Raw genomic sequence first — 24,985 nt, 5'->3', positions numbered from 1 at the left:
TCACTACTTGCTTGTATGGAACACAATTTTATTCTGGTGCTCTGAGTTTTACAATGAGAGGAAGACATAAAATAGAACTCATTTCTGAGTATATTGATGCCTAGTTAGCTCCATCAGCTAATACTAAAGTTTATTTCGCTTGTCAGAGAGTACTCCTTTCCTCTGCTTTCAGGAATAATGTCTGTAGTTCATTGGAACCCTATATGTGCTGTCATTGGTTCATACCTTTAACTCTTTCTTTGAGTCCCAAACCTGTTACAGCACTAAAGAAAGACTGATCCATAAATAAATCTAAGTATGCTGCTTCTGTTGTTCAGTTGCTCAGTCATGTCTAATTCTTTGCAACCCCATAGACTGCAGCACGCCAAGCTTTCCTGTCCTTCAACATCTCCCTGAGCTTGCTCAAACTCATGTCCATTGTATCAGTGATGCAAGACAACCATCTTATCCTCTGTCATCCCCTTCTCCTACTGCCTTCAATCATTCCCAGCTTCACAGTTTTTTCTAATGAGTTGACTCTTTGCATCAGATGGCCAAAGTATTGGAGTTTCAGCTTCAGCACCAGTCCTTCTAATGAATATTCAGGATTGATTTCCTTTAGGATTGACTAGTTTGATCTCCTTGCAGTCCAAGGGACTCTCAAGAGTCTTCTCCAATACCACAACTCAAAAGCATCAAGTCTTCAGCATTCGACCTCATTTATTCATACATGACTACTGGAAAAACCACAGTTTTGACTAGACAGACCTTTGTTGGCAAAGTAATGTCTCTGTTTTTTAATACCCTGTCTAGTTTTGTCATAGCTTTCCTTCCAAGGAGCAACCATCTTTTAATTTCATGGCAGCAGTCATCATCTACAGTGATTTTGGAGCCCAAAAAAATAAAGTCAGCCACTGTTTCCTTTGTTTCCCCATCTATTTGTCATGAAGTGATGGGACCAGATTCCATGATCTTTGATTTTTGAATGTTGAGTTTTAAGCCAACTTTTCACTCTCCTCTTTCACCTTCATCAGGAGGCTCTTTAGCTCCTCTTCACTTTCTGCCATAGAGTGGTGTCATCTGCATATCTGAGGTTACTGATGTTTCTCCTGGCAATCTTGATTCCAGCTTGTGCTTCATCCAGCCCAGCATTTCACATGATGTTAAATAGGCTGGTGACAATACACAGCCTTGAGGTACTCCTTTCCCAAATTTGAACCAATTAGTTGTTCTATGTCTGGTCCTAACTGTTGCTTCTTGACCCGCATACAGGTTTCTCAGGAGGCAGGTAAGGTGGTCTGGTATTCCTGTCTCTTGAAGAATTTTCCAGTTTGTTACGATCTACACAGTCAATGGCTTTAGCTTAGCCAGTGAAGCAGAAGTTGATGTTTCTGGAATTCTCGTGCTTTTTTGATGATCCAACAGATGTTGGCAATTTGATCTCTGGTTCGTCTGCCTTCTCTAAATCCAGCTTGAACATCTGGAAGTTCATAGTTCACCTATTGCTGAAGCCTGGCTTGGAGAATTTTGAGCATTACTTTGCTAGCATGTGAAATAAGTGCACGCATACGGTAGTTTGAACATCCTTTGGCATTGCCCTTCTTTGGGATTGAAATGAAAACTGACCTTTTTCAGTTCTGTGGCCACTGCTGAGTTTTCCTTATTTGCTGGCATATTGAGTGTAGCACTTTAACAGTATCCTCTTTTAGGATGATGAAATAGCTCAGCTGGAATTCCATCACCTCCACTAGTTGCCAAGCAGAGGCAATATTGACTGCCTCAATATGGAATACTGTCTTATCTTCTCAGAAGGATCTTGGTGAGAAATGAATCTAAATCTAAGGATGGACTGGTTCAGGGAACGGTAATCATCAGAACTCAGGCCTGAAATTGTAGCTCCTTTAGGGGACGAGCCCCACGCCTCAGATTCTGTGCAGATGGCTGTGCAGAAAGGGCAGTTCACTCAACCCTTCGAGCCAGTGTTCCATTTGATAGTCATACTTGCATTTGTTCCATGTGATGTGGAGAAATGGTAAATAACCTTCTGAAACCAAGTGGTGGAAGACCAAATTGCCTGGGAATGAAAAATTAGTTTAAGCCCTACCAACTGCAGTGTATATATATTCATTGCCATCATTTTAATCTTCTATTTGGCTTACTTTTTATATTAAAGTCATGATAACTAGATAGGCTGAACCAGAAGAAAATATTTTTTAGAATCAAATTACTCTGTCAGTTTCTTCTTCTTAACAATAAAATTTCACTTTCATTGTGGAAAACAACTTATGTTCAATTTTTCACCAAAGTGTACATGCTCCTGCTGTCATTAAATTTGAAGTCGTAAGACTGTTATATTTATAATACTGCAATGTTGGTTGAGTAAGAGAAATAGATGAGTACCATAGATCTGAGGATATGAGATATGATTCTGTCATTCATAACTAAAATCATGCTGCATGTATAACATAATGTTTGTGTCCTGCCTATTTTGAAATACAGAATAAAATGTGTATAGAAAGGGATGCCATATTTATATAATTGATTAATTGTGATTATTTTTAGAGAAAAAGATTTCAGGGCCTGAATATGTATATGGTATAACAGACCAACATATTAAAAACAGCATGATGAACAATACTGTGTTTAGTCAGTAACTAACAGTTCACCAAAAGGAAATTGGATATAATCATTTTAACAGACATGTGAATACTTAGCCATGGTTGATGCCAAATGGTCACCTCCTCTAACAAACTTTCTTCCTGGTAGGAATTTAGTGTTTTGTAAAAGAGAGCCATAAAGTAGTTAAACAGACAGATCCTGGAGTCAAACAACCTGGGTGTGAATCCTAGCCCACCTCCCAACTAGTTGTGTTTAACATTTCCATGTTTCATTTTTCTCTTCTTTAATTAAAGGAATACCTGCCACATTCAGTTGCTATGAAGATTAAATATATTAATAGATATAAAACTCCTATAGGCTTGCTGTATATTGAGTTGCTCCTGACTCTGCGATCCCATGGACTGGAGCCTACCTGGCTTCCCTTGTTCATGGGATTTTTCAGGCAAAAATACTGGAGTGGATTGCCATTTCCTTCTCCAGGGGATCTTCCCAATCCAGGGATCAAACCTGGGTCTTCTGCATTGCATGCAGGCAGATTCTTAACTTGTCTGAGCCACCAAGGAAACATGGAAAAAACTCTTGCTTAACTAGAATGTGAAAATGACTGGAACATGAAACTTATCAGAAGCGAATTCATTCTCAATGGAATTGCATTACCTCAGAAACAACAAGCCCATAAAATCATTAACAATTTAGAAATTTCAGTGATATGGATATGAGCATTTAATTACTATTCTTGAAATTTTTCTATAAGTCTGATATATATTAAAATGAAAAATGGAAAAGAAGCTCTCATGTGCCAATAAGAGAAGAGTATGTGCTCATCAACCAATGAATGCCAGGAATTTCACCATCAGGAAGATAGTTGTCTGAACTGTGAAACTTCCAGGTTGGTCATTCTCCACCCTACTCACTTCAGATGTGGCCACTGAAGATGTGATATTGTGATATATAATAAGAGATATATATATATGTGTGTGTATATATACATATATATATTCATTTGTATTCAAAATCTCCAGAAAAAACAGCCATGAATGATACTGTCTCCTCATTCTGTAGTTAAGGAAACAGAGAAGCTGATGAGTGAGTTAAACAGATGATACCACCAGTTGAAAAGGAAATTTTTCAAGATCAGAGATATACCACAAAATATAACTATTTATTACTTTAGGTGAAGTGATGAGAAAATTAAACAAATTAATTATTACTACTCTCCCCAAGATGTCAGCTGCCAAAAGCAGATAAGATGGATGATTATGAGTGCCTTAGTCAGTCTTCTACTTACAGCCTTTAGACATGGCTTGGCTGCCCCTCATTAATGGAGACTGCTGCTGCTGCTGCTGCTAAGTCGCTTTAGTCGTGTCCGACTCTGTGTGATCCCATAGACAGCAGCCCACCAGGCTCCCCCGTCTCTGGGATTCTCCAGTCAAAAACACTGGAGTAGGTTGCCATCTCCTTCTCCAATGTGTGAAAGTGAAAAGTGAAAGTGAAGTCGCTCAGTCGTGTCTGACTCTTTGCGACCCCATGAACCGCAGCCTACCAGGCTCCTCCATCCATGGGATTTTCCAGGCGAGAGGACTGGAGTGGGGTGCCATTGCCTTCTCTGTAATGGAGACTACCTAACTTTAGAGTAAGGTATACTCTAACCAGTGAATTAGATCACATGAGGGTACAAAACTGATCCATAGCAAAAGCCTCATCTTCAGTGCTGAGGAGCAAAAGCCACGAGGAAATATAAAAATACTTGTTTCTTAAACCTAATCTAGAGGCTGTGTTTGGTTATGCTCTATTCTTTTTACATTTTTGTCATCTTTAAGTTGATCCAAATCTAAGTAATATCTGCAAACAGATTAGTAATGAGTTTCCCCAGTGACTCAGATGGTAAAGTATCTGCCTATAATACAGGAGATCTGGGTTTGATCCCTGGGTTGGGACAATCCTTTGGAGAAGGGAATGGCTACCCACTCCAGTATTCTTGCCTGGAGAATTCCATGGACAGAGAAACCTGATGGGCTACAGTCCATGGGGTTGAAAAGAATCGGACACGACTGAGTGACTATTTCACTTTCACTTTTTTCAAAGAGAATAAAGCATTTTAATCAGTATTCTTTTAGTCTCAGAATATTTCCAGTGTGTAGGGGTGGTGGGGTTGGGGGCGGGGGAAGAGGGGGGAGCTTTTCTCTAAAAACTTAATTTGAATAGTAGGGTGGAAATGGTTAATGATGTATTTCTGGAACTGCTTATCTAATCTAATGACAATGCCAAAGGCTTACTTTAAAAAGTTCAACATATTCTTTTGATTAATTTTTTACTATATCATTAATAATTACAAATGAATTCTGAATGAAAAATGGTGTGTATCTTTCTGTTAGCACATTTTCTTGACCCCTATTTCCAGAGATAACAATTTCCAGTTCATTCCAAGTTTTGATAGTCACCTCTCTTAAGGTCAAGAAAAAGATACAATAATGAGAAAATAGAACAAACAGCAGCTAATGGAAGAAGCAGTCCATAAAAAGCTGTAATGGTAATTCCACCCAGACAGCAAAGGAATGCAGCATTTTCACTGAGCGCTACCTGACAGATTCAATAATCAAGGGAAAGCCTTAATTGATGACACTTCATTAGCATAATGAGTTGAGGCTGGGAAAAGAAAGTCCCTTATTAATTAATCAAGCAAAGCACGAACTGTTTCAGTCTCCTACACTCTGCCATTTTCCATTAATCAAGAAAATGTGTATTAAACTCATTTGAAATCCTGGCATGTGGATTATCATTCCAAGGAAGACCAATGGCAAAAAGGTTTGCCCAGCTGCACACATCTGCTCTGGACTTTTATGCAAGCCTCCAGTTCAGATCTGCAAGGCTGAAACCATGCACAGAGGGCCCAGAGTAAGTGGTTCTCTAAAACATGTAAATCACCATCTCATTAGGAAAATAAACAAAACTCCATCATCTTCACTAGGAAAAAAAGAATTAACTTCATTTGCCATTCCTTCACCTATTGTCCAAAACCTCTATTGCATGAAATATTATCAAATATGCATGTAAATGAAATCTTTATAATAACCTGTTCAATGTCCATACAAGATTCTGGATTCAGTATTTCTGGCTGTTCATACTCTATTTGGTCATGGGAGAAATGATTATTGGTAGTGGGCTCTGGTACAAAGAAGTGATACACACCCTAGCTTCCCAACTAACCACAGGCACAGGTGTTGAGAATCAGTGCTAATGAGGTTAACAAGCCAAGATCAAAACTGTGGAATCCCTATAGCAGAATGGACTTCAAGGGAGGTTAAAACCACAACTCTATTATTGTAAGGTCACTTCCCAGTGATATCTCTTATAATCTGGGGAGAGGTGACTGTCAACATATTAATAAGATAATGAGAGTTAACATAGAGTTTTGAAAACAGAGCACTGGAAAAGAAATCTATAGACTGAAATTTACATCTAGCTTTGACAGCTACTAGCTACCTACAGGACTTAGTTCAACCCTTTGGTGAGTAGGAACTTAAGTTTACCTAACTTATACTGTAATGAGTTTGAACTAGATGAACTCTTAAGTCAATTCTGACTTATAGTCTCAGATCAGATGCTATCAAAGCAGGTAAGGCTCTGATTTACTCATTGACCTACCATGCAATTTCAGAATGATGATTTAATCAAACCTCTTCCTTGCTTCATATCTATCTGTGGTAGTGCCTCCATGTACTATTGTGCCAATTGTACCCCATCCAGTTGCAGGGGGCATTCTTTGCAAAGATTAAAAGTGACCAGTGCTCTGTAAAGTTATGCAATGCCTGAGCTTAATGGCCATATATGACGGCCATGAAAAGCCAGTCTTGTAAAATCAAGGTCAATTTCAATTTCATATTTATTTATGTTTGCTCCAGTCCAAAGAGGATTTGAAGAATTATTCAAATCTTAGTGGTTCCAGAATAAGTGGAAAAATAAAAACTCTGATCAAGCAGAACATAATTTTATCCATTGCCTATTTGTCAGCATTATTGTTAAGAGCTTGATATTCAAAAGAGAAATTTGTTTGACAGAAGAGTGATTCATCTAAATATTCAAGTGGGTGCATTAAGCCCAGTAACAAAATAAATTAATATCTGAAGCACTCCTGGCATCCTAGAACTTAAGTGCAGTGATATACAGATCACCAGAAAAGAGCCATTACCACTCTGAAATAGGGGCTCTTTTCATGTCAGCCAGATTGGTCCCAAGTGCTGAACATTAACTGTTTGAGCTCTGAGTGGAGATGAGCACTACCTCCTTGCAGTGCAATAACCTGTATCAATTTGGAAAGAGTGTGGCTTTATGATGAGAAAGATTTTATAGTAATAATTGCATTTTGCAATTCAAAAATGGCTGAAACCATCACCTAAAAACATGGAATGATAACCAGGGATTGCATGGTCTTCCTTACCATTTTTTTCTTATAAATATTTTACTGATTTTTGTTTTTAGGCCCATGAAGTTTCCCTGTTGTCATAAAGCTGGTTTAATGTATACAATAGACTTTGCTTAATGCATATAAAATGAAACCTCTTTGGTATAGTAGAAATATAAAAGAAAATGCTTATTATGAGCAGGATCTATTTTTGAGTTCCAACTATTAACTTTTCAGAAAGACTTTCAGATCTTTTCACTATTGGCTGAATATGCTTGCCATGTGCTGTTTCTGTGTACAAGTACTATCAGTAAATAAAGAAACGTCAAAACTAATTTTAAAATGAGAAAGCATTATACACCAAATGCAAAAGTTGGCATAATTAAAAACAAACACAAAGGAAAGAGCCAAGACATAGAGTGATCACAATTCTTTTTTTTAGATACTGAGAAACAATATCAGATACAGATGTTTATTTCAATAAATAGCAGATAGCTGCATTTTGGTAAAGAATGATTCTCTCCTACTGCTGTGAAAATAATAAATTCCTATCAAAAGATAAGAATTGAGATAAATTAAAAAGATGGAACCCATTATCTTGAGACTATAAACTAAGGCTGAAAGAATTATTTCACATAAAATAGAGCAAAATAACAGGGCTATTTTAAAAATTCTATAGATAATTAATTTAATAGAGATTTCAATGTTTTCAAATTTTAAGTATATTTATTTCAAAATAAGGGCTGAATTTCAGAGAGGTGCTAAGTTTAAGGGATTGCCCTGCAACCTTTGGATTATTTTACTTCTTTTGAAAAAGCCAACCACATTCATCAAATATGAACTTAGTTCTTGTTTTTGGAAGATGCATTATCCTTTTCAGGCCAATTAAAATATCAGAATATAGAATTCTAATAAAATTAGAATTTTATGTGCCATAAGAGCAAAGCCAAAACAAGCAAAACCACTCATAAACTATGTGTAACATCTAAAGTACATCTGGAGAGAAATGAAATAAAAATTATGTAAAAATCCAAAGAATATTATTACAGAGAAAGACAACTTTAGAATAACCTTACAGCATGGGAGCGGATTCCCTGGCGGCTCAGGGGGTAAGGAATCTGCCCACAGTGTGGAAGACCCATGTTCGGTCCCTGAGTTGGGATGATCCCCTGGAGAAGAAAATAGCTGCCTATTCCAGTATTCTTGCCTGGAGAATTCCATGGACAAAGGAGCCTGGCAGGCTACAGTCCACAGGTTCCCAGAGAATCAGACACAACCTAGTGACTATCACTACCACTACAGCATAGGAAAGGTAATGACATATTTAACTTTGTATTTGCTATTCTCCATAAACCTGTAGGAACAACAGGAAACACAGCAGAAGAAAATGAACTTTTTTAGATAGAAAGCACACCAGGAAAGATGTAGATATTTACTGTCTCTGAGAGTATTTTCCACTATGTCCAACTCAAAATTAAACAGAAAATAACGCACTGAATACTGCTAGAAAAAAGAAAAAAAAAAGGCCCCATCTATAATTTCAAAGCCTTTAGTTTATTTAATCACACAGCACATTCTGTAGTCAACAGGTAAGAAGTAAATTACCTTTGAAAAGGTGAATGTGTGAGTTGCTCAGTCATGTCCCACTCTTTGTGACCCATGGACTGTAGCCCAGAAGGCTCTGTTATCATTTTTAATGTTTCCTGAGGAACCCCTGGATGGGGCTTCGCAGGTGGTGCTAGTGATGAAGAACTTGCCTGCCGATGCACGAGACATGAGACATACGGGTTCGATCCCTGGGTCTGGAAGACCCCCTGGTGGAGGGCATGGCAACCCACTTCAGTTTTCTTACCTGGAGAATACTATGAACAGAGGAGCCTGGTGGGCTACAGGCCATTGGTTGACAAAGAGTGGAATACACCACAAAAGGGTCCCCTGGATACCCTGAACTAAACAAGATACTTTGTGGACAGAAAGGCTCAAGCCCATAGAGAAGGAGTAACGCTGAAGTGACAAAATGAACAAGTGATGAAGGCAGAAACAAAATCCCTGTTTTCTAAATGTCAGATCACTTCTTCATGCTAACTCCTCTTTTGTTGCTTTGCTGAGACCAACAAGTGTACCTGATAACGTGCTCGGAAAACTGTAAGGGCAGTTTATGTCATGTTAACAGGATGACTACGAGAATGAAAATGAATAGATCTTTTCTTGATATGTTTTATCTGTGGATTTGGGGGTGCAAGAAAGACTCTAATAACATCAATGTGAAGAACCACAGCTTCTTAGCGGTTATGAAAGAATACTGGAGTGGGTAGCCTTTCCTTTCTCCCGGGGATCTTCCCAATCCAGGGACTGAACCCAGGTGTCCCACGTTTTAGGCAGATTCTTTACCAGATGAACCTCAAGGGAAGCCCAAAAATACTGGAGTGAGTAGCCTATCCCTTCTCCAGGGGATTGTCCCAACCCAAATTGAGGTCTCCTGCATTGCATGCAGATTCTTCACCAACTGAGCTATGAGGGAAGCTATACAAAAATTATACAAAAATTATATTTTGATCTATCTTTACAAATACATTTTTTAAGAGTGTAATTATTCTACCATATTATTATATCAGAATCTTATGTGGTTATAACTACTATGTATATCTTATTCCTGGAAAAATTTGGGGTTGTGACATAATTAAAAATTATGGCTATACCTGTATTTAAGGAAACTACAGAGATTCATGTTTTACAAAGCACTTATTTCATAAAAGTTTTTATGCCAAACCAAGAGCCAAAATTTAAGACAAAAATAATTTTACAAAGATGCTGACAATTGCTTGGCTATTGTGACTCTTTCAAAGAAGAAAATAAAATTAATTAAAAAAAACTGACTTTATTCAGGATTTATTCTTCATGTATATATATATGTATATATTCATATATATACATATATATTCATATGTAAATATATATATCACACACACACACACACACATATAAAATTTCCTGAACATACAAGTGAGGGAGAAATGAAAATATTGGAAGAAGAATTAAGCAGTTTAAGGCCTAAAAATCTTTGTGAGTTATGATGTGATCATCTTTACTCTTGACAAGGCTAAAGGGTAATTATATTCCTTTAATAATTTTGGTAATCTCAAGTCATCTCACTTTCTCTATGGTTCTTACAAAGGAAATTATTCACATTTTTATACCCAGGTTTCACACTGAGAACAGTAAATAAGGATGTTATAGTGCAAGGAAATTCACGACAACTTGGGGTCTTTATTAAAGTGTTTAATTACCTGAATTGTTCTAGAATGTAAATTCAGAATATTTCTGATTATAGAAACTTGTAAAAATTAAGTGCATTTGATATAAAATAGCAATATATTCTAGATTCAGCCTTCAACCAATAACTTGATCCAAGTGTGCTCCTAGGGAAAATGGTACACAATTTGAAACTAATGTTGTACCAAGAAAGTCATATACTCATTCAACCAGAGACTGGTCAAATAGGAATGGATACTGATTTTTAATTGTTTGTTTCCTCCACTAACTTATTACTGTATTAATTATTGGCTTTCCTCCACTGGTACCTTTCATTGGTCCTTTTTCACTGCCTTCTTCCAAACCCATGAAGTACAGCTGATATAAAAACAAATGTGTAAACACAAGTCATTATATTTATGAAGATGTGATATCTTGGGATTAACCTTGTAAATCCTATCATTTTGTGGCAGTTGGTGTATAAAAATTTGAAATCAGTGTGTGTGTGTGTGCATGTTAGCATTTGTGTGTGTAGAAGCAATGCTATATCTTCAAGCTTGTTAAGTCAATAGATAATGACAACTGGTAGAAACTAATAGATTTAAATTCTGTTTCAAACTGAAATTGAGATCATGGCTATCTATCAGTTTCATAGAAGAACCTAGTAGATTAAATCAGTTATAGCACTTTAAATTTCTTAAATAAAACTTATGTACTGGTAAGTGAATTCTGTCCAAAAATAAAAAAGCTCTAGAAAAATGGAAAACAAGTCTAATATTTTGATACAATAACTCAAAGGGGAGGGAATAAATATTATCAATTATATGTTGAAAGAACTAATAATTCTTAGAATATGTGAAATAATCACAGCCATAATGTGTTCATTTTAGATTTTTAAAAAATATTTCTTCCCCCAAGATCCTTACTATTATTACAATAATATAGTATAAGAAAATAGAACCACCATCATCGTAAAGAGAGTCTATTATCAAGATGAATGTATGAACCACTCTTAGGCACAGAGAACAATTTTAAATAAGATATGAAAAAGGTTCTGCCTAAAGTATGAGTGGTAAAGGATTCTTTCAGAAATAACTTTATTGGAGAATTCATGGACATATAAGGAAGCGTGTAAGTGCATAAAAAGACACAAAGACTTTCTCCACCTGGGAAAGATAGAAAGTACTCTGTGTGTGTGAATCAACCCTAAACCATAAGATTAATGTTCTACCTCTTATTTGTTGAGTTCCAATCCATAGTACCTATTTATTTAGAAAATGTGCCTCAATCTTCACTGTTTTCTCCTTTATTTTTCAAGTAGGATCAATTAATAATTCTTACTGATGTTGCCCTACTTCATGTCTCAACTATTTATTCTTTGTGATTCCACAGATAATCTTAGTTTAGGCTGTCTTTGCCTCCCCAGAGTAATAGGAGAGAAGTGGCTAATTACAGAGGTCAAATTTTGAGAAGGTGGAATCCATGTCACATCTGACAAGTTTAACTGGAAAAGAGACACTTCATCCAAAGTAACTGAGGGAAAATCAGACAAGTGTAGGTGATTACAGATGCAGGTGAGTTGATAGTTTTGTTTTGGGAAGGTGAAGAAAGTAGATGTATGATTGGATCTTATTTATTGAGTACAAAGTTTGGTCATCAGTGGAGGGAAGAGTAGAGTGGGAGATAGGAACAGAACGTACAGGGAAAATAAGATGATATCAATGGCTGTTTTGAAGCCTACAAAGCAAGCAACTATCCACCCAATTAAAGATGTGAAACAAACCTCTTCATGCACCTATTTGCTTTCAAATTAAGTAAATATCCACTTATATCAGCAGGTAATGGACAAAAGAAATAATTGCAGATAATATCGTTAGGGCTTCCCTTGTGGCTAAGCTGGTAAAGAATCCACCTGCAATGCGGGAGACATGGGTTCAATCCCTAGTTGGGAAGATCCCCTGGAGAAGGAAAAAACCATCCACTCCAGTATTCTGGCCTGGAGAATTCCATGGACTGTATAGTCCATGGGGTCTCAGAGACTCCGACACGACTGAGCAACTTTCCTTTCACTTCAGTCAATATCATTAAGGGCTTATTGTGATAGCGTATAAATTGTTCCCCACTAGTCTTTCTAATAAGAAGCTCTAGAGTTACCACAAGAAAACTGTATGACAAACTACTTCCCATACATTATCTTAATAAATTTGCTCAATAATTTCAAGTTCCAAAAGGGAACATTTGCAACCTAAGGCCATCTCTGCCTTTAATGCATTATGACTTTGCCTCGGTCAGGTAAATGCAGATGTTCCCTTGTTTCACTTGGTTCTTGACAATAATTCTCACTATTTTTCTCACTGAGAAAGCATGGAACTCTACTCAGTCATGCTGTGAAATACATGCCCTAGTTTGGATTTTAAGGTAAAGAAGACAGAAGCATCATCTAAATTCATCTTGAATATCTAAGTGACAACTATTAGACTGGGGTACAAAGGTGGGGGAAAGCTACTATGTTCTTGGAAAGAAAGCAGATAACACCTGATAAGGGTAAGGGAGTAGTTTCTTTACCAGAATGGTGTCATAGTTTTCAGATTAACAGTGTAGAGACATAGCGAAAACAGAAGTTCACTTTTTTTTTCATTTATTTTTATTAGTTGGAGGCTAATTACTTTACAATATCATATAGAGAACTATCTCAACAAAGCATTCTGCACTACCATTTTAGCAAAACAGTTGTTCTGTTCTAAACTTACCAGTTTTCTCATTCCACTTCAGTTTTGTACATGTCTTTATCCATGGCCACCTCATGCGAAGAGTTGACTCATTGGAAAAGACCCTGATGCTGGGAGGGATTGGGGGCAGGAGGAGGAGGGGACGACGGAGGATGAGATGGCTGGATGGCATTACCAACTCGATGGACATGGGTTTGCGTAAACTCCAGGAGTTGGTGATGGACAGGGAGGCCTGGTGTGCTGCGATTCATGGGTTCACAGAGAGTAGGACGCAACTGAAGAACTGAACTGAGCAACTGAACAATAACAACAGGAATTACAACTGTCCTGCAAGGACAGTTAGCGATGTCCGCAGACATTTTTTGTTGTTATAACTAGAGGGTGTACTACTGCCATGTAGGGGTAGACATTATGGATGCTGCTGACATCCAACAATGGACAAGCAGCCCTGATGAGAAGGAATTACCTGACCCAAAATGCTAATACCACCAAATAGTCTTCTCTGGGAATCCCATGGACAGAGCAGCCTGGCAGTTTACAGTCCATGGGTGGCAAGAGTTGGACACGACTTAACAGCTAAACAGCAACAGTTGGTCTCGCTCTGGAATTCAATCTGTTTCTCTTTACAAAATTGTCCTTACTTTGCAGCCTGCTTCCTACTTCTAACACAGTCCCACTTTCATCTGTCTTTATCTAACTTCACACTTTGTCCCTACTGTTGCACTTTCAGACACAAGTAAATGATTGTGATCTGTACACACCCTTGTGCTGTATTCTTGCCACATCCTAAGATGTGATGTGACAGTCGCAAACCTGTGCCTCATTGTACAGCTGGAGTATTTTACAATGTATTACTGAGATAACATATCAATATTTTACAAAGAACTAATCTGAAGTAATGCACATTGACCCATATCTTTCCCCACCCCCCTCCCACTTCAGAGTGTGAGACCATTTGTCAAATCTAGTTTTCATTCATCAGAGAACAAAAATACCCTGCCACAGATGCCCACCAGCCCTGGAGGGCTGCCAAAGGGCTGCAATGCTACAGCCACTTTCCTGGAAACACAAAGGACAATGTGTTTATTTAATTATGTTGTGCTAGAAGCTCACAGTGTTTAGCTGCTTCCAACTCATCTGCATAATAATGATTGCATGGAATCAGTTATAGTGATAAAAACACATCCACACAAGAGGTATTGTTCTCTCCTCTTGAATCATATATCTCTTTATCCATACACATGCTTTAAATTCAGCACATGTTTGGATAATCCTCTTTGTGACAGCTCCTGCAGCATCTCTGAACAGAAGTAAAAATAAGGAGAGAGCATGAAGCATTTTATTCCTTTTAGTATATAAAGAATTGAAAATGCAAAGCACTGAAAATTTAAGGATTTAGAACTCCTGATAAGTATAAAATCTTTCCCACCACACTATGTTAAAGTCTAGAGGGAAATAATAATGTAATAATAAATTAGCCTGTAGCCTGTGGAGCAGCTTCAAAAAACAAGTTTGTTTTTCTCCACAATATGCCACCTCTTCCTGATGAACCGTCCTCATTTTTTTTTAAAGCACGATGTTAGGTTATTTATTGCTCTATCAAAATGGACCAGCTCTCATCATATGTTTTCTGCATATTTTATTATGAATGATAAAAATTGTTTATGTGAGTAAAGTTAAAAAAAAACTAGTTCATTTTTCATGATGAACTAGTTTTAGGACAGAGGCATGGTTCTCTTTGCCTTAAAAATATTAAATTTGTTTGCTTATTTAAATTATATCTCTGCTCAGCTCTAAATTTGTATTATTATCTTTTGACATCAGGTATGCATCACTTAGCACATGTACATGTGAGAAATACTACAGGAAATAACATTGTGTCTATCTGTGGATAAGCTCCCCAAATATCAAAATAACTAGGGCAATCCTTCCAAAAAGGTGGAGATGGATGAGAGATGTGTCTATCTAGGAACATTTTTAAGCTATCAGTCATTGTCTGCAAAAGAAAAAAAAATATTGTTCTCAAAAACCCTACTGCCATTTTTACATGACTTTAAGACTACAAGATTCTCTGGTTTGTTTTGACCTAAATCAATTTGACCTTTCTTTTCTTCACTTACTTTTGCTCATTTTTAAGTTAAATAATGACAATAAAGTGGTAGTGTGATGGGAATACCTGGATTCTTCTGGCTGGAATTAAAAATAAGGCAAAATATGCATATAAGGGTTATAAGATGGTATGAGATGTCCCAAAACCAGTGCTGATAATTGTAAATAAACTACATTTCCATGAAAGAGTACTCAAAATGCTTGCAAACACAGAAGTCAGAATCACATGTGGAGACCAGAATACTTCCCATAGCAAGAAGGCAGATGTTTTGTACTCTATGTCAGCCCTTCTAGGCAAGAAGTTCTTGGAGAAGATTTTGCAGCTGATTCAAAAGCTGTCCTTTCTAAAGAGGAGGTATAACCTCTTTTATTCCACAAAGTATAATCTCTTTTATTCCCAAGCATACCATTCTTCTGATTAAGAAAAGACAGTTTTCAAATTTAGTGACGATTTATCTCTTAACATCCAGAGAGCTATGAAAGCAAACCATCTGTTTACTTTAAGGGATTACCATCAGCAATTCTGGAAATGACTACCACCTTGTCCTTAAATTCCTTCCACAGACAGGCAAGCTGTGTTACTACTATTTAGAGTATCAAGTCAGTATAGCAGAGCAACAAATATACTTAAGAGCTATAGATTAATACCCAAAATTATGTAGAGATTAGTGACAGCTAATTTCCCCAGTGACTCAGATGGTAAAGAATCCCATGGGGAAGGGAATGGCTACCCACTCCAGTGTTCTTGCCTGGAGAATTCCATGGACAGAGAAGCCTGGTGGGCTCCAGTCCATGGAGTTTCGGGGAGTTGAACATGACTGAGCAACTTTCACAGTGATAACTAAGGTTAAAGCAAGCAAACAAATGGCAACAAAATCAATAGTGCCCCCCTTAAAAAGGAAGGATTCAGTGTATATCTTAGGTTCAGTGTGGTTTAGCTGAATCTCTGAAATACAGACCATGAACTCTTCAGCTAGGGAACAGACAAAGAAAGCTTCACCCCATAGTCATAGTGAAATGTAGCAAGACCCTGCAGTCCTTATCTCCTGTGTCCCCTGCCTCCCTTTCGTCTCTGGAAAAACTTTAGCCAAAAAATAAGTTTAATCAGAGAAGTGAGAATAGGCAAGAACAAAGGAAAACAGTCCAACAAGTCTAAATAATAACAGTTTGGTCATTAAGCATAGTTAAAGACCTTCAATTACTTCTCAAGGGCTTTAGACATTATTCTGAGCCATATCCTGTGAGCTGTCATATAGAGACTGAAACCCCCACCAGGTGGAAGAAGTTAAGTACATGATGACCAGACCGTAGCCATGAAATAAACTGCCATAATTCTAAGAATTGATCTCAAGGAAATGGAAACAAACTGACCCTGGACCTAAAGATAAACTGTGCATGAAACAATCAAGATGATGTGGTCAGGCCACCAATGACCAGTTTCAAGATGACTGTCGGAGCTGACTGTGCTGTGCATTTAGCCCCCTCCCTCTGTCCATAAAAGCTCTTGCCTAATGGTTTTGTCATGGGAGGGGGGGTTGTCGGCCTTTGCACAGGTGTTTGACCTCCCTCTCCCATTGCTGGCGCCCCAAATAAAGCAAACTTCCCTTTCCACTAACCTGAATTATTTATTGGCTTTTGAGGAGCAAGCAGCCAGACCCCACTTTCAGTTACAATAGCCTTCTTATTCTATATAGAATGAACCAGGAGGACTGGCAGAAAAAAAAAGCAAATCATTTGTAATAAGCCTTTAAACAAAAATAGTGGATTTTGGTGGAGGAGGAATGTCTATTATTAAGAGATGAAAGAGCCAGGAATTCCAACAATTAACATGATTTCCATTAAATACTCTAGTTAACTGTGTTTTATCACATGTGGCCTGTATCTTTCAAGGCATAAAACATTCCTTAAAATTACTGAATTAGTAGTTAGAGGAATGGCATTTGAGTCTCTCATCACGTTTTAGACATTGACAAGTTGTGATCTGTCTGGTATATAACATAGAAGGAGGAACATTGCTGGCAGTATTCTCATGTTCAGGCTATTCTTTCTTTCACAGTGAACAAACTTCTTAAGAAACTCATGGTTTAAAGAGGAAAGAGAAATATGTCTTATACGAAAATGGGGACAAAGAAAAGGACATCTTACTGTGTCCTAAAAAATAAGACAAAACTATTTGGAGTAATTAAGCAGATAAGGAAAGAGGAGATGAAGACAAATGGGCCAGGCACAGTGGACACCTTAGGTCTTGAAAGAAAATGCAGACTTGTAAGGAATTCAATAGACTGAGATGAATATGCAGACTGTTTTTGTTTTGCTTGGCAGAAGTTGTTTCTAGCTCCTAAAAACTGTCTTCAGATATAATTTCTATTATTTGAGGTATCTATTGATGTTTCAGCAATTAACTCTAACCACAAAGATCTTGGGATTTCCTTAGTGGCACAAGTGAAAAAGAACACGCCTAGTAATGCAGGAGGCATAAGAGACGCAGGTTCGATTCCTGGGTTGGGAAAATCCCTTTTAGGAGGGCATGGCAATCCACTACAGTGTTCTTGCCTGGAGAATCCCATTGAGAGAGGAGCCTGGTGGGCTACAGTCAATAGGTTTGCAAAGAGCTGGACACGACTGAAGTGACTTAGCATGCACAAAGACCTTGTCACAAATACAGTGATCAAAAATTTTTATTCAGAATACCAAGGCAATATTTGCAAAAACCTTGTCATTGTCGATCACAAATTCCAAAGAGACCCACCTAATAGGTAGAAGGAGTAAGTTTTATTTGTGCATCTAACAACATCCCCAGCTGAAAGGTTATCAATATTCTACATCTATCTCAGTGAACAAGTGGCCCCTCAAATCTGAGTTCTATACTTACAACTACTAGCTAACCTAGTCATTGTCATATTAACCTTACTGTTTTAGATGGATAAAGTGCTTATGAATTCACAAAATTTTTCATATGGAATTATAAGTTTTTCTGTCAGCATGTATATTATCTATGGTGAAGCAGATCACCAGCCCAGGTGGGATGCATGAGACAGGTGCTCGGGCCTGGTGCACTGGGAGGACCCAGAGGAGTTGGGTGGAGAGGGAGGTGGGAGGGGGGATCGGGATGGGGAATACGTGTAACTCCATGGCTGATTCATGTCAATGTATGACAAAACCCACTGAAATGTTGTGAAGTAATTAGCCTCCAACTAATAAAAAAAAAAAAAAAAAAAAAAGATGCCCTAGGAAAAAGGGTTAGTAATTCAAAGTATAACTTTTTCCATCACATTCCATCACTTTCTGTGGTCACAGTACCAGTATATATGAAGACCTTGGTTTCCAACTTTATACCTTCACTCAAAGCGTAGGTAGTACCAAAATACAGATTTCAACACCTCCATTTCCTATTAGTCTTATTCTAAATAAGACACGCATGCAACATTTGGAAACTCCTCATATCAATTGCACCAAGATTGAGACCAGTGCTGTATCTTAGACCCTTGAATGCCTTACCCGCCGCCACCTTCACAGTAGTTAGAAAGGCACACATCATCATCTGTGGACACTTCCAAACTCATCTCTTGCTAGGGGCTCATCGTGTGCTTTAGAAACTGAATTCTATCAAATCTGCATTACATGCTAGCCCAGGTTCTCACCTGCCCCCTGTGCGCTTGTTATTTTTCTGCTTTGCTCATATTGCTTCATCTGACTAATGCATTCTCAGCTTTCACAGCTTGATACAGATGTCAACTTTTCCAAGAATCCTCCAGACCTCCCAGTCTGGATCAGGTACCTCTTAAAGCTGTTTTCTATACATCTTCTTCTTTAACAAAATCTTTATCACATTATATTTGCACTAGTAAATATACTTCTAGTAAAACAGAAGCTGCATTTTAGAGGCAGCTTTGAATTTCAAATGCCCAGTGCTATTTCTAGTCATTAGTAGTTGCTTAATGAATGTCAATTGAATAAATAAGTAAAAACATGCAGATGAACACTGTTCTTCCCTTTTTATTGACATTTTTAGGTTGGATTAGAAATGCTGGGCTATTTTTCCTCCGTCTTCATATTGAATTTTTATTCATTAAATTCATGTATTAGAGAAAATTGATTTTCTTGCCTGACTTCTTAACTCAGCAGTACAGTTTTGACAATGCTGGAGCCTGGTGTTTTGTTTATTAGTTTTTTTTTCTGTGCTCTAAATGTATTTCATTGGTTTATTCTGTACTGTTTACTATTTTAACCTGAATTTCAATGAGAGTTTTAAAGTGCCACAAGTTGTGTGTGTCTGGCATGTTGCTTTTGAGGGGAGATAGCCCAAGGTTATCAGATTTACTATGTATTATTCTTACTTTATTTTACTGGACTAGTTTTTGTGCATTATTAGAGACATATTTTGAACAACAATATCTGAAATTATTATAGGATAATCCCATAAATATGGGGAGTTTTATTTATACATTTGGCCTCTTGAAATAAGAACACAAACCCACCAACTTCTGTTGAGTTATTCTGAACAATCTAGAACTGTCTCTCTTCAATAATATATTGTTACTTTTTATATTATTAAAAATTCCATAATAAATATTAGAAACTGAATATTCTAAAATTCAAAATATATTTTAGCAGTTATTATCTATACCTTACCATTATATAACTGCATCAAAATGTATTAAAATAAATTTTCAGAGGTCAAATTGATAGTGATAGAACACATTCCTTCTGAATCTCTGCCATGATCTCTATTCAAGTGAACAACAAGATAGAATGAATAACTGAAATTTGGTAAGTTAATCTTTCCAGTAATAGTTTCACAGACATTCATTTATCTTTTCACAGAAAGTCTTGCCTTTTAAAATGTTAGATTTTATCCTGAGTGATTCAGGTTATCCAAAGGGACAGTGATGTGATGGAAAGACATCAAAAGACACAGTTAAGTAATATACATTCTTTTAAGGAAAAGAATAAAGAATTTTAGTGAGATCCTAAAAATAACAAATACTGGATAGGATGTGAAGAAAAGGGAACCCTCATACACTGTTCGTAGGGATGTGAATTGGTGCAGCCACTAAAGAAAATAGTACAGTGGGACCTCAAAAAATTAAAGATAGAATTGCCATATAATCCTACAATCCCACTCCTGAGCACATATTCAGACAAAACTATAGTTCAAAAAGATACATGCATCCCAATTGTCAAAGTAACACTACTTACAATAGACAATACATTGGAAACATCTTAAACATCCATCAATGGATGAATGTATAAAGAAGATTTGATATATATATGCAATGGAATATTATTCAGTCACAAAAAGAATGACATGATGACATTTGCAGCAACATGGATAGACCAAGAGATTATCATACTAACTGAAATAAGTCGGAAAGAGAAAGACAGATGCCATATGCTATCACTTATATGTGAAATCTAAAATATGACACCAATGATCTTATCTAAAAACCAGAGACTCATGGACATTGAAACCAGACTGGGATTGCCAAGGGGAAGGGGAAGTGTGGGACAGATAGACTAGGAGTCGGGGATTAGCAGATGCAAAATATTATATATAGAATGGATAACCACAACAACCTACTATACAGTACAGGGGCTATATTCAATACCCTGTGATAAGTCATAAAGGAAAACCACTTGAAAAGTAAAGAATTGCCTTGCTGTACAGTAGAAACTAACTCAATATTATAAATCAATTATACGTCAATAAAATAAACTAGAAAAAAGAGAATTTTTGAGAGGCCAATGAATGGAAAAGGAGTTGATACAGCATATTACCTGGTGGAAGTACACATTTCCAACTCCTCTCGAAGTTCCTCAAAGAAGCACAGAGCTATTGACAAAGCTATTCACTGGAAGGAAACTTTCCACTGGATGTGAAGAAGCTCAACTTTGATATTGGCAAACGATATTTATATAGTTCTGCCCCTCCTCCCCACCCTCACCAAATCTGTCCTGGGCATGGGCTTGCTTGCTTATCAGTACACTTAACTGAAACAAAAGTAGACAATATTATTGTTTCTAAATGGCTAAATTAATCAGAAGTTAGTTCCTGAGGTGGAATATCCCCTACAATGTTTCTTAATGAATTGAGTGGCACTATTAGCATTTGGAACAGGATATTTAGCACCCCTGACCCCTACCCAGCTGGGAAAGATTGAAGGCGGGAGGAGAAGGGGACGACAGAGGATGAGATGGTTGGATGGCATCACTGACTCAATGGACATGAGTTTGAGTAAACTCTGGGAGTTGGTGATGGGAGGCCTGGCGTGCTGCAGTCCATGGGGTCGCAAAGAGTTGGAGATGACTGAGTGACTGGACTGAACTGAACTGAACTGACCCCTACCCTTGTGTCTCAGATGGTAGAGAATCTGCCTGCAATGCGGGAAACTTGGGTTTGATTCCCGGGTTGGAAAGATCTCCTAGAGGAAGGCATGGCCATCCACTCCAGTATTCTTGCCTGGAGAATCCCCATGGACAGAGGAGAGCCTGGTGGGCTACAGTCCATGGGATGGCAAAAAGTCAGATGTGACTGAGCAAATCAGCACAGCACAGACATCTACCCAATACATTCTAGTAATATTCTTTGTTCATTGTGCCGCCAAAAAATTTCTTCCTCATATTTACAAATGCCCTTGTTGAGACTTATGTAATGGGCTGCATGAGAATTCTTCGCATATCAAACGGTTATGGGGAAAAAAAAAAGAAAAAAAAATTCTGCTTTCAGGTATTCAGATTTTGTTAGAAAAATGCTACAGTATATTCTGTTATCTTTCTTGTCCATTATTCCCTTTCACAAAATTATCCAAAAACAATTACCTAGAGGGCTAATGTTCTACTATATGCTATATATTATATGTATAAATAACATTACTTCATGATAACAGTGAACAATGATTGGTAACATAAAAATGGAATGAGATAAAAATAGTTTGCACAATTTAAAGTTAAAAGGGCACATGTCTACTATCATCCCTAATTCTCTGTAAATCTGGATGCACTTTAGAAATGAATCTATTCTGTTTGAATTTTTTTCTTGACAGGAAGTATGTAACATTACACTTTCGAACAACCATAATTGTTAAAGTTTTTAGAAATGCTTTCCTTGCATGAGTCATTACCTGCTTACCTGCAAATCAATGGTTTTAATTTAGTCATCTGAATGACATAGCATACAAATAATATGCTCTATATTTCTCAGTAAAATCCTTCAAAATTTTAAGATGGCAAATATTTAACATATTAAATATCCCCAGTCTTTACTATAATTCTACATACAGCACAATTTCTAAATATTTCTCTATTCTGATCTCTTTAGTCCAGACACCCTGCAGGCAGTTAATATCTCTCAATATGCAGACTCTCAAAATGAACACAATAGGCACAAACTACATGACTAACAGCATATTATGAAGATATTACCTCCCATGTGCCAGATAGTATCAGGGTTTCTACTGATTAAATCTGCAATAGCATTTGTCGTTGTTGGCAACAACAACTCACTGTTAACTGAATTATCAGCTGATTTTAAACTTTACACTTTTGTTTACACAATAAATATCTCAAAAACCTATATGCAATAAGTATATTCCTACATAAGCATCTTTATATAAGTGTAGTATCTTATGACAACAAAGGTAGGTCTAGTCAAAGCTGTGGTTTTTCTAGTAGTCATGTACTGATATTAGAATTGTACTATAAAGAAAACTGAATGCCAAAGAATTGATTCTTTTGAACTGTGATGCTGGAGAAGACTCTTGAGAGTCACTTGGACAGCAAGGAGATCAAACCAGTCAATCCTAAAGGAGATCAGTCCTTTATTGATTGGAAGGACTGATGCTCAAGCTAAAGCTCCAATGTTCTGGCCACCTGATGGGAAGAACTGACTCATGGGAAAAGACCCTGCTGCTGGGAAAGATTGAAGGCAGGAGGAGAAGGGGATGGTTGGATGGCATCACTAACTCAATGGACATGAGTTTGAGCAAGCCCCAGGAGATAGTGATGAACAGAGAAGCCTGGCGTACTACAGTCCATGGGGTCGCAAAGAGTCAGACACAACTGAGCGACTAAACAACCATAATTGTTAAAGTTTTTTAAAGTGTTTTCTTTACATGAGTCATTACCTGCTTACCTGTAAATTAATGGTTTTAATTTAGTAATTCTCTACCTATATATAATTCTTATATAATTTTCTACCTATATTCATATGCTTCTTTCAGTTCATAATTCTGATTTTGCATGCAATATTCTATCTTCAATGTTTTCTTGCAAACATTCAATAAACATCTTTAATGCCAGTGATATAACCACTTTTATCTGCAAATTTTGATAATAATATGTCTATCTTTAATAAAGTCTAGTAAATTAAATTACGCATTTAAAGTTCAGCATTGCCAACACTGTGCTGTATCTTCAGGCATGTTCGACTCCATGCAACCCTATGGTCTATAGCCAGACAGGCTTCTCTGTCCATGAGATTCCCCAGGCAAGAATACTGGACTGTATTACCATTCCCTTCTCCAGGGGATTTTCCTGACCCAAGGATTGAACTGGCCTCTCTTAATGCCTAAACTGCATCGGCAGGCGGGTTCTTTACCTCTAGAACCACCGGGCAGGCCTCAGTAACTACCAGTTCACTTTCTTTTCCCCACTTCATACAACATTTATTGCATAATTCAAGATGAAACTCTGTAAGATACTATCAATAATTTCCTTCTAGATTCACCATCTATTAACAACATACGTAGGAATGGTGATTGGGTTTCCCTGGTTGCTCAGATGGTAAAGAATCTGCCTGCAATTGAGGAGACCCAGGTTCAATCCCTGCATCAAGAAAATCCCCTGGAGAAGGGAATGGCAACCTACTCCTGTATTCTTGTCTAGAGAATTCCATGGACAGAGAAGAAACCCATTTCAGAGAATTGCAAGAACAGATTGGCAGGTTACATTCCATGGGGTCACAAAGAGTCAGACATGACTGAATGACTAACACTTTCACTTTCAAGAATGGCGATTAATTCTTAATATGTCAACCAAGAATCCAATCAGTCTACAGACTCCTGTATTTAAAAAAATATATTAGAGTAGAATTTGTTTAATGTCTTACAGAAACTGAGACACATCAATGTTATGTCTGTATTGTTCACTCCTTCTATTACTTTATGTGCTTCCCGGGTAGCTCAGCTGGTAATAATCCACCTGCAATGTAGGAGACCCCGATTGGATTCCTGGGTCAGGCAGGAAGATCCGCTGGAGCAGGGATAGGCTACACACATCAGTATTCTTGGGCTTCCCTGGTAGCTCAGACGGTAAAGAATCCACCTGCAATGTGGGAAACCTGGGTTCGATCCCTGGGTTGGGAAGGTTTCCTGGAGAAGGAAATGGCTACCCATTGTAATATTCAGGCATGGAGAATTCCATGGACAGAGGATCCTGGCAGGCTACAGTCCATGGGGTCGCAAAGAGTTGGACATGACTGTTCACTTCTATTACTTTACTGATTAAACCACTACAAAGTATATTATATGGCAAGATTTATTCTTACTAAATTCATTAACTCCCTAAGTGTTTAACAAATTATTTTTGTTTTAAATTTCAAACATAGGGAAAACAGAGGGAAATGAATAACACATAATGTAAGAGACCTACATTTTGGCAGAAACTAATATCCCCTTAAATTTCATTCTGACCTTTTTCCATTTTGTAATAGAAATGAACTTATGTTCTCAGAGCTTTAGCAGTGCACGTAGCTACCCAGGTAAAGACCATATCTCATAGTCTCCTTGTACTGCGTGTGGATGAGGAATTACACAAACGGAATATGAGTAGAAGTGTTATGTACAAGCTCCACATCCTTTCCAGAAAAGAAAGCTGCCTGCTTCCCACTGCCTCTGTG

The sequence above is a fragment of the Muntiacus reevesi genome, chromosome 15, assembly GCF_963930625.1.
Source record: "Muntiacus reevesi chromosome 15, mMunRee1.1, whole genome shotgun sequence".
Taxonomy (NCBI): domain Eukaryota; kingdom Metazoa; phylum Chordata; class Mammalia; order Artiodactyla; family Cervidae; genus Muntiacus; species Muntiacus reevesi.
The sequence above is the reverse complement of the archived record's forward strand: the minus strand, read 5'-3'. Positions refer to the sequence as shown.